We start from the raw sequence: 12,378 nt of genomic DNA on the forward strand, positions 1-12,378 counted from the left end.
CTTTTGGATTAGTTTGGCCAATGGTTTATCGATATAATTGATTTTTTCAAAAAACCAGCTTCTAGTTCTGTTGATGCATTTTGTTGTATCTCTAGTTTCTATCTCATTGATCTCTGCTCTATCTTGATTATTTCCCTTTTGTGTGTGAGGTTGTCTTAGTTTGTTGTTGATTCTCCAGTTCCTTAAGGTGTAGAGACAGCTGGTGTATTCTGGATTTTTAAAATTTTTTTGAGGGAGGCTTGGATGGCTATGTATTTCCCCCTTAGGACCACCTTTGCTGTATCCCATAGGTTTTGGCCCAAAGTGTCTTCATTCTCATTGGTTTCCATGAATTGTTTAAGTTTCTTTGATTTCCTGGTTGTTCCAAACATTCTTAAGCAAGGTGGTCTTTACTTCCAGGTGTTTGAATTCCTTTCAATTCAATGTGGTTGAGTTCCAGTTTCAAAACATTTTGGTCTGAGAATAGGCAGGAAATAATCTCAGTCTTTTGGTATTGGTTGAGTCCTGATTTGTGACCCAGTATGTGGTGTATTCTGGAGAAAGTTCTATGTACACTCAAGAAGAATGTGCATTCTGTTGTTTAGGGTGGAATGTTCTATTTATATCTTTGAGGTCCATCTGGTCCAATGTGTCATTTAATGCTCTTGTTTCTTTATTGAGTTTCTGCTTGGGTGACCTGTCTATTCATGAGAGCGGCGTGTTAAAATCCCCTACTATTAATGTATTCATATCAATATGACTATGTTGATTAACAGTTGTCTTACATAGTTGGCTGCTCCTATTTGGGGGAATTAATATTTACAATTGTTAAATCTTCCTGGTGGATAGTCCCTTTAAGAATTATGTAGTGTCCTTCTTATCTCTGACTACAGTCTTTAGTTTAAAATCTAATTTTTCTGATGCGAGAATAACTACCTCAACCTTCTTTTGAGGCCCATTGGCATGAAAGTTGCTTCTCCATCCCTTCACTTTTAGTCTAGATGTATCCTTAGCTATCATCTTCTACCTGTCAGAATAACTAAAATTAAAAAGACAAGAAATATCAAGAATTTACATGGATGTATAGAAAAGGAACCCTCCTATTCTGCTGGTGGTAATGCAATAATATTTCTCAAAAAATTAAAAATAGGAATACCGTATGATGTAATAATTCCAGTATTTAGCCAAAGAAAACAGAAACACTAATTCAAAAAGATATATACACCCCTATGTTTGTTGCAGCATTATTTACAATAGTCAAGATATGAAAGAAACCCAAGTGTCCATCAATAGATGAGTGGGTAAAAAAAATTTGAGATATAGATTGATTACACACACACACACACACACACACACACACACACAGAATATTACACAGCCATACAAAGGATGGAATCTTGCCATTTGTGACAACATGGATGGACCTAGCAGGTATTATGGTAAGTAGAGTAAGTCAGAGCAAGACCAATACCATATTACATCACTTATGTGTGAAATATAAATAACAAAGCAAATGATAAACAAATAAAAAGCATAATCAGACCTATAAATACAGAGAACAAACCGATGGCTGGCAGAGGGGAGGACAGTGTGGGAATGGGAAAAATGGGTGAAGGGAAGTGGGGGATACAGGATTCCAGTTATGGAATGAGTAAGTCATTAGAATAAAAGACACAGCTTAATCATAATGTAATAGAGATGTATTGTAACAGATGGTAGCTACACTTGTGATGAACATAGCATAACAGTATAATGTATAAACTTGTCAAATCACTATGTTTTATACCTGAAACTAATGTAACATTGTCAATTATACTTAAATAAAAATATTTTAAAATAAAGTGAGTCTTTTGTAAAATACTATTCTAGGAGTGGGTAGGAGGGTCCATGGGAGGAGATGCTGTGTCCCCTTGGCAAGGTGCAGTGTATCTGGGGTCACAGAATGAGCACCCCACAGACTTACTCATTCCAAAGCAGCCCAAGTCCCTCATCTCTGCCCTAGGGTGCTCTTAGGAGCCCAGCACTACAACTCCCAGCAAAACATGAACTTGATGTCCCAGCCTCTGGGGCAGCCAGCCCTCCAGATGGCCCTGCTCTCCTGCTCTGTCCCCACCACTGTCCCAGCTATAAGAGGACCAAGAAGCAAGCTATGGAGGAGACAACAAACCCAGGCTGCAGCAAGCCATACCTGGAAAAGCTGACTCTGGATCATAGGCATCTTAGAATCTTTCCCAGGTGTGACAGAAGTGACTAGGATAGAAAAGTCACCCACTGAATGCCATCTGATTTCTTCATGGAAACAAAAATTAACTGTGTGCTACATAAGGATGTGAAGAATTTTTACCAGATGACTGATGGCTTCCACATGACATGGAGTGTGAAACTGCATGAGCATACCATTCCACTAGGCAGCATGGCAATTAACAGTATCTCAAAACTGACTCAACTCAACCAGTCTTCTGTGTTTTCACTCCCTAATGAAGCAACTGTGGTAGACCTGGAATATGATGCACTTGAAGCCAGTGAGAACCAGCCAGAGAACCTTAACAAAGCATTGTATCAGAATTTTCTCTCAGATATCTTTACATGCTCCTCATGCACCTAGGCATGCTGCAGTGGTAGTATGACTTCATCAGCTATGTCATTAGCCTCAAGCCAAGAAATGGTTTAACATGTAAAAACCCATCACCTACAACACAAACCTGCTCAAAGAGACCAACTCCTTCATGAACAAGCTGGCCCAACAAAGTGTTCAAGAGCAAGAACAAGACCTTAATCCCCAAAAGGAAAGGACCAGTCCAGCTATGGAGAGTTTCAGAACTTGCTTCAGTAGCTAAATAGCTCTGTTAAGAGTTTTCCTCTCTTTCTACCCCCAAGCCTCTAAAGATGTCAGCAGTGACTAGAGAAGAAACCACTGATTTTGACCCATGTGGTCTTAGAACTATGTTATTCTTTTGGTAACCACTAGGCACATGTGGCTATTTATATTAAATATTCAGTTCCTCTGAAATGCGTGGGTCTCTCAGGCAGTTAAGTGTCTTCCTTCAGCTCAGGTCATGATCCTGGGGTCCTGGGATAGAGTTCTGCACTGGGGGGGTCCTTGCTCAGTGGGGAGCCCACTTCTCCCTCTGCCTGCCATTCCCACAGCTTGCACTCTCTCTATCTCACTCTCTCTCTCTCTGGCAAGTATATAAATAAAATAATTTTAAAAATTCAGTTCCTCAATTGCATTAACCATGTTATGAATGGCAAGTAGATTCTGTATTAGACAAAATAAAGATAATGAAACATTTCCATCATCACAGAAAGTTCTGTTGGGCAGCACTCTATTAGAATATTTTCATGCTGCCCTTTCTCAGATTTCATTTTCATTTGAGAATGCGGATGCCTTAATTTGATGGGTCATAATGTTCCATGAAAATTCTTGAAGGTATAATTGTATATGTTCTTTTTATTTTCTCATAAGTAATTCTCACTTCACTTCTTTTTAAATTTCCTATAAATTTTGTTATTTCCAAAAATATATTCTTCGCACTCCTGTGATGTTTTTGGATGAGAATTACATTTAAATAAGGAGACTGAGTGAAGTAGGCTGCCCTCCATAATGTGATCTTCCTACATCCAGTCAGTTGAAGGCCTGAGGGGACTAAAAAGGCTGACCCTGAGTGAGAGAATGTTCTCATCTTTTCTTGCCGGTGATCTTTGACTGGGGCATTAGCTGTTTTCCTGCCTCAGACTTGAACAGAAACATTGGTTCTTCCTGGGTTTCAAGCCTCCTGGCCTTCAGGATTTAGCCACACCATTGGATCTCCTGGGTATCCACCTTGTCCTGCAGAATTTGGCATTTGCCAGCCTTCATACTAGTGTGAATCAATTCCTTGTAATAAACTCGTGTGTGTGTGTTTAAATCCTATTTGCTGTATTTCTCTGGAGAACTCAGACTGATACAGATGGATTAGTTGTTTCTTTAAATCTGTCCCTAAACCACCCTGGCTTCTCCAAATGTTAAACATATTTGTACAGATAGTATTTGATTATATGTTATATAAGTGCTATTCTATATGTTGCTATTCTATATGTTCTATATGCTGAAACAAATTATGATTTTTTTTTTTTCCTGCAGGAGAGCTAAGCACCTAAACCAAGCCTCAGGAGGATGTTGTAAAAGTTAATGGCATATTTGAGGTGTTCAATCCCTGCACATTCTAAAGAAACTGACCTTGGGAACAGGCTTTGTCATAGGCTGCCTGACAAGAGTGTCTTTGTATACCTGGGGACTTGGGCCTCACGAAAGAGGTTATGTTAAACAGTGTGATTTACGGTGGAGACATTGGGCCATGTTGTATTTTTTTTTTTTTTTAACCTCTGGAGTAGATGGAGACTGAGTAGCACAAGAGCATTTTATGTTTACATGACCAAACTCAATAAAAACTCTGACTTCAGGCAGAGTTTCTGGTTTACAATAATTTATATGTGTTTCTATACATCATGCTGGGAAAAATGAGGCTTGTTCTATACAGTTCCACTGAGAGGGAAAACTGAGAGCTCATGCTTTGTCTCTCCTAGACTCTTCTTTTTGTAACTATTACTTTTACTGATTTAATCTGTATCTTTTTGCCATAATAAATTAGAACTATGATTACAATAGTTGTCTTAATTCTATCTTTCTAGTGAATCATGTAACCTGAGGGTGGTTTGGGGTCCCTGAAACTATATTAGCCAAAAAACTTATTTTTGATAACTTTTAAAATGTGTATGTACATACACACATACATGCATTATACTTATACATATATATGTGGGGTAGGAGTGTGTTTGCTGAGATCAGTTCAGTCCCATTGTGGATTAAGTCATTCTCAATTAATGGTTTTTGTCATTATTAAGTTCCAAAGTAATAAAATAACAAATAATATTTATTTAGTTCTAATTATGTTCCAGGCCAGGTGTTATAAACTTTACTTCACTTCCCAAACTAACTTTGAAGTAAAGTTTATCCACTCTATTTTTTTTTACTTTTACAGTTTATTTTATTTTATTTTATTTTATTTTTATTTCTTTTCAATGAAACAGTATTCATTGTTTTTGCACCACACCCAGTGCTCCATGAAATCCGTGCCCTCTCTAATACCCACCACCTAGCTCCCCCAACCTCCCAACCCCCGCCCCTTCAAAACCCTCAGGTTGTTTTTCAGAGTCCATAGTCTCTCATGGTTCATCTCCCCTTCCAATTTCCCTCAACTCCCTTCTCCTCGCCATCTCCCCATGTCCTCTATGTTATTTGTTATGCTCCACAAATAAGTGAAACCATGTGATAATTGACTCTCTCTGCTTGACTTATTTCACTCAGCATAATCTCTTCCAGTCCCGTCCACGTTGCTACAAAAGTTGGGTATTCATCCTTTCTGATGGAGGCATAATACTCCATAGTGTATATGGACCACATCTTCCTTATCCTTTTGTCCATTGAAGGGCATGTTGGTTCTTTCCACAGTTTGGCAACCGTGGTCATTGCTGCTATAAACATTGGGGTACAGATGGCCCTTCTTTTCACTACATCTGTATCTTTGGGGTAAATACCCAGTAGTGCAATTGCAGGGTCACAGGGAAGCTCTATTTTTAATTTCTTGAGGAATCTCCAGACTGTTTTCCAAAGAGGCTGCACCAACTTGCATTCCCACCAACAGTGTAAGAGGGTTCCCTTTTCTCCACATCCTCTCCAACACATGTTGTTTCCTGTCTTGCTAATTTTGGCCATTATAACTGGTGTAAGATCTCAATGTGGTTTTAATTTGAATCTCCCTGATGGCTAGTGATGATGAACATTTTTTCATGTGTCTGATAGCCATTTGTATGTCTTCATTGGAGAAGTGTCTGTTCATATCTTCTGCCCATTTTTTGACATGATTATCTGTTTTGTCTGTGTTGAGTTTGAGGAGTTCTTTATAAATCCTGGATATCAGCCTTTTGTCTGCACTGTCATTTTCAAGTATCTTCTCCCATTCCGTGGGTTGCCTCTTTGTTTTCTTGACTATTTCCTTTGCTGTGCAGAAGCTTTTGATCTTGATGAAGTCCCAAAAGTTCATTTTCACTTTTGTTTCCTTTTCCTTTGGAGACATATCTTGAAAGACGTTGCTGTGGCTGATATCGAACAGGTTACTGCCTATGTTCTCCTCTAGGATTCTGATGGATTCCTGTCTCACATTGAGGTCTTTTATCCATTTCAAGTTTATCTTTGTGTATGGTGTAAGAGAATGGTTGAGTTTCATTCTTATACATATAGCTGTCCAGTTTTCCCAGCACCATTTATTAAAAAGACTGTCTTTTTTCCACTGTATATTTTTCCTGTTTTGTCGAAGATTATTTGACCATAGAGTTGAGGGTCCATATAATGGCACTCTACTCTGTTCCACTGGTCTATGTGTCTGTTTTTCTGCCAGTACCATACTGTCTTGGTGATCACAGTTTTGTAGTAAAGCTTGAAATCAGGTAACGTGATGCTGCCAGTTTTATTTTTGTTTTTCAACATTTCCTTAGCAATTCGGGGTCTCTTCTGATTCTACTCTATTTTGCTGCAGAAGTAACTGAGGTTCAGATCTGTTAGCCAGTGTGTCCACTGTCTCACAGCTAATGGGCTCAATCTCAGTTCTGTCTGATTCTATTCTTTCTGGGTAGGTCCAACTTCCTGTTTCCATTGATATTTTGCTGCCCCTATACTTCAGCATTGTTTTGTTTTATTTATTATGTTCAGTACATCATTAGTTTTTGGTGTAGTTTTCAATGATTCATTAGCTGCATATAATGTCCAGTGCTCATCACCACACATGTCCTCCTTAATATGCAGTACCTGGTCAGTGTTTTGTTTTGTTTGTTTTAATTTAAATTCCAGTTAGTTAACATACAGTGTAATATTAGTTTCAGGTGTACAATATAGTGATTCAACACTTTCACACATCACCTGGTGCTCATTACAGTGCCCTCCTTAATCCTCAACACCTACTTCACCTATCCCCCACCCACCCCCCTCACTGAAAACTACATCAGTTTGTTCTCTATAGTTAAGAGTCTGTTTCTTGGTTTTCCTCTCTTTCTCTCTTTTCTTTTTCTTTTTGCTCTTTTGTTTTGTTTCTTACATTCCACATATGAGTGAAATTATATGGTATTTTTCTTTCTCTGACTTATTTCAATTAGCATAATGCTGTCTAGCTCCATCCACGTTTTTGTAACTGTCCAGATTTCATTCTTTTTTGGCTGAGTAACATTCATATATATATGTATACAAATACATGTTTCTATATATGTGTGTATACACATTTACGTGTGTGTGTGTGTGTGTGTGTATATAGATATATATATATATACACTCATCTTCACCCATTCATCAGTCATGCAAATTCGTGAATTCATGAATCTTCAACAATTTTTATAAATATAAATCCAAGTTGTTTCCTTTCTCTGTATATTACCCATTATACTTTAAAATAGACTTTTGCATTAGGTTTTCCAGACTCCCCTCATTTCATTCTTGAGGAAACTTGGAGCCTCAAAGAAGTTATTTGACCTACTCAAGTCTACATGGCCAGATTGATGACTTAAACTGAAACCTCTGATTCCAAAGTACACACGCTTTTCATGGAAAGATCAAGATTTAAGTCTTTGTTCTTCCTCAGTGACTGAAGATAAAATGACTACTTGGGTAAAACCTCCTATCTGCTATTAAAGTTTAATAGGATCCATAATCTCGAAACCTCTGCAAAAACACTTCAGTACATTACTTTCTGAATTTTCTCAGTTGTTGAGCTTCACTTGGAAATGACTAAATAAGAATGGTTGGCCTTGACTTTGCCTCTCTGTTTAATTTAGCTTGTGTTTGTCACATTAATCCAGAGTGAAATTGAATCCTCTATTAAAACATTTGGTTTGTACAAACCCTAAGCAATGCTGCCTTTACCTGAAAATATCCCTCTCTACTCTTCCCATAATGAATGAACATTTTATTCCTAATGTGTGTGGACTCTAGAAGAAGCTCAAAGGGTAGAGTGGCTTGATCCTGATGTGTTGTTGTTGTTGCTGTTGTTCTTTTAATATGAAAACACTCCACAAGGAAGACACTAAATATTTATTATTATATACCGGGAAAAGGTAACATTAACATGTTTGCTTATGTATATCTAAGTTTATCTGAAGAAAGGTTTGTTAGCTCTTTATACAGCAGCATATGAAGTGGACTGAGCACAGGCTGTAATGTCAGAAAATGTAGACTTTGCACTTGATACCGTGATGGTGATTAAATATTCTAAACTTTTTTTTCCATTTCTTTAATGCATTATAAGGAATTAATTTTCCTAAGAGCTTTGTTGAGAGAAAATAAAAATATCATACAATTCACCCATTTTAAGGGTATAGTTATCTAGATGAGTTTCAGTACATTTACAGAGCTGTACAACCATCAACATAATCCAATTTTAAATATTTCTGTCATCTCCCACAAGTCCTTCAATCTACTGTTTCCCTCCAGCCTCACAAAACCACAGCTCCACTTCTTGTTCTAATAGTTTTGCCTCCAAGCCTCCAGCTTTTTTGGGACTATATTCGGCATATCTGACACTGTGTGAGTTTAAGTTGTACAATGTGATGTTTTGATACACACATATATTGTGAAATTACCACAGTAAGTTTAGTTAACAATTTATTACCTCATGTTATTACCATTTCCCCCCATAATAGGAATATTTAAAATTTGCCCTTTTTGCAAGTTTCAGGTATATAATACAATATTATTAACTATAGTCATCATGCTATCCATTACATCCCCAGAACATACTCATCTTACAACTGAAAATGTATATCCTTTGATCATCGTTGCTCATTCTCTCCACCATCCAGGCCCTGATAGTCACTAATCTACTTTCTCTTCCTGTGAGTTTTTTAATATTCCACATATAAATGGTGCCATATAGTATTTGTCTTTCTCTGTCTGACTTATTTCACTTCATATTACATTCTCAAGGTTTATCCAAGTTATTGCAAGTGGCATTATTTCCTTCTTTTTATGGCTTGATAGTATTCTAGTGTGTGTGTGTGTGTGTGTGTGTGTGTGTGTGTGTGTGTGTGTGTTTCCCTTTATCCATTTATCTATCAGTGGACACTTAGATTGTATCTATGTAGTTATAAATAACGCTGCAGTGAACGTGGACATATCTCTTCAAAATAGTGATTTAATTTCCTTCAGATATATACTCAGAACTGAGATTGTTTGATCATATGGTAGTAATAAAATCATGCAATATTTTGTGTTTGGTTTCTTTCACTTAGTGCAATGCTATTGATATTTTATTTATGTTGTAGTGTATAGTTTGTTCCTTTCTGTTTCTGGGTCACATTTATCTCTCAATTTTAAAAACTATACCACATTATTTTGGAGATAAATTTGGGTTTATAATTTCCCATTACACAGTGCTTTGAGGTCCTTACTTTCCTCAAATCTCTGAAGTTGTATGCATCAAATAATGATGTAGCTAAAATGTAGTGTGTAGGGCAAAATAGGTTTTATAGTACAAAATGCTCTTAAGGACATTGTTGCCATCTTTATCTTAGGGAATTATCTGTATTCCAAACTTCTGAAGCCATAATGGATCACTTATTTGAAGGATAATTTGCTCCTGATAAAACTGAATACTTTCTGGAGAGCTAATGTACAGCATAATGATTATAATAGACAAAACTCTGTTACAGACTTGAAAGTTTGTAAGTCTCTACTAAGAAACTAGATCTTAAACCTTCTCACCACACACAAAAAGAAAAATGATAATTATGTGACTTGATAGAGGTGTTAGCTAATGATACGGTGGTAATCATATTGCAATGTATAAATGTATCAAATCAACACATCATATACCACAAACTTACATAATGTTGTATTTAAATTATAATCTAATTTTTTAAATGATGGATATTTATTAATGAGCTATATAAAACAGAGGAAAGCCCATCTTAAAAGGTGTGCAAGGTTATGCCTCCATCAGAAAGGATGAATACCCAACTTTTGTAGCAACATGGACGGGACTGGAAGAGATTATGCTGAGTGAAATAAGTCAAGCAGAGAGAGTCAATTATCATATGGTTTCACTTATTTGTGGAGCATAACAAATAACATAGAGGACATGGGGAGATGGCGAGGAGAAGGGAGTTGAGGGAAATTGGAAGGGGAGATGAACCATGAGAGACTATAGACTCTGAAAAACAACCTGAGGGTTTTGAAGGGGCGGGGGGTGGGAGGTTGGGGGAACAAGGTGGTGGGTATTAAGGAGGGCACGTATTGCATGGAGCACTGGGTGTGGTGCAAAAACAATGAATACTGTTACACTGAAAAGAAATAAAAATAAATATAAAAAAAGGTGTGCAGGGCAGGCATGGTGGAGCCTGGCTAAAGGCATGAAAAGAAGTAGGACACACAAATGAAGAGTAGCCAAGGTCAGCTCTCAGAACTTTTGCCTCTCTAACCTCTTCCTCAGCCTCTCTATAGTTGATCTGCACAATTACCAACAGTTAGGAGTTTCCCTTAGGTAAAAACAAAAACAGTAAAACCATGAAACAATAATGACAGAAACACTAGACAACTATTCTCTAGTTTAAAAAGCTGTTTGAGGATCTATGGGTAGTTTCAACCTGTAGAAAAATATCTCAAAATTCTGATGCATTTGAAATGGGGAGCAAGAAACCTACCATCCTCCTTCTATACAAAACCCTAAAGCTCACTTCCCACCTCTACAGGGCTGTGGCAGAGCCTCCCAGATTCCTAGTAATTAGTCAACTTACTCCTCTATTTTTGAATGTCAGTAGCAACCAAGAATCAAAAGATTTATGAAGAAAATCAACAAAATAAAAAAATACAAAAAAAAGGAGCTAACAAACAACTGACATCATGGGAAACAAAAATAGTTTAATAAGCCCATAATTCAGTAAAATAAAAAAATTCAAATAAAAATTTAAAAAAAGTTCAAATAAAAAAATATTTTCAGAGAGACTCAAGAAACTATTTCACACCATCATAACATGATGTTATGAAAAAAGACAAGGTTATCAATGAAGCATAAAAGCCTTTTGGAAATTAGAAATCTAATGGCTGGAGTAAAAATTCAGTAGAATAATTGGAAGAAAATTTTAGGGAGTTTGTTAGAACTTAGAGAAAATACAGAAAGGAGAACTGTAATAGAAATATAATAGATTAAATAATAAGTGCATAAGTTATGACTTTCAACTAATAAGAGTTCCTGAAAAAAACAGACAATGGAGATAAATAATGAATGAAATAAAATAAGAATATTTTCCAGAGCTAAAAACTAAATTTCTCAGAGCTGACTATCTGGCAGGGTAAATGCAACTAAGACTCACACTTCCATGTCATGGAAAATTGTTGCATATGTGAAAAATAAGTGATTGAAATAATTCCAGAGAGCAACCTGGCTACCAATAGCAAAACAAGAATCAGACAAATTCAGAGAATGTTCCAAAAAAAGCATTTGGTGTTGAAACTCTTCAGAATAATGTCAAAATTTAAAATACTTAGTATTTTGGCTACAGTGTTCTAGATTCAGAGAATATGTCAGTCAAGAGAGCATTTAAAAAAAAAAACACAACAACTAATACTGTGGTGTCTGGGTGGCCCAGTCAGTTAAGCACCCAACTCTTGGTTTTGGCTCAGATCCTAGTCTCAGGATTGTAAGATCAAGCCCCATGTAAGGCTCTCGGTTCAGCATGGAGTCTGCTTAAGGCTTTCTGTCCCTCCCCCCTGCACTCTATCTAAATTAAAAAATAAATTTAAAAAAAATAAGGACTAAGAAAATTCACCTCCCATATGCCCTGAAATAAAACTGCTTATGGATGTATCCCCCAACGTGAGAGGAATAAAAAGCAACAAAAACTAAGGCTGAATAAGGCTCTCCCAAAGATATACATATCCTAATCCTGGGAATCTATGACTGTCACCTAATATGGCACATGTGAATTTTTAGATATGATTAAATTAAGTATCTGGAGATGAGGACATTATCCTGGGTTATTTAAGTGGAGCAAATGTAAACACAGGGAACTTATAAAATAGATTTAAAAATGATAAGTAACTAGATAGATAAATGATAGATGACATGTACATACATACATACATATGTACATGAATGAATAGGATATGTTGAAAATGTGAACTCCAGCCTTGATTTTGTCAGTTGAGTGTATCTTCCCAGATGTTCTTTATTAATTATCTCAAATTCAACATGTAAAAAACTAAGCTTTCAAAATTATTTCTTATTACAAACTACTTTCTCCCCTTGTGTTTTCATTAGCTAATTTATTGTTCCTTTATTTTCCCACATCCAGCGATTGATTTCCTATCAATTATATTTT

At 36.5% G+C, this 12,378-nt stretch overlaps 1 pseudogene; it reads left to right on the plus strand.

Moving 5' to 3' along the window:
• The first annotated feature begins 2,030 nt into the window (after window positions 1–2,030).
• LOC111152539 lies at window positions 2,031–2,820 on the plus strand (annotated as a pseudogene).
• Window positions 2,821–12,378: the final 9,558 nt, after the last annotated feature.

This window comes from Enhydra lutris, unplaced genomic scaffold, assembly GCF_002288905.1.
Source record: "Enhydra lutris kenyoni isolate GAN:26980312 unplaced genomic scaffold, ASM228890v2 scaffoldscaffold29, whole genome shotgun sequence".
NCBI lineage: Eukaryota > Metazoa > Chordata > Mammalia > Carnivora > Mustelidae > Enhydra > Enhydra lutris.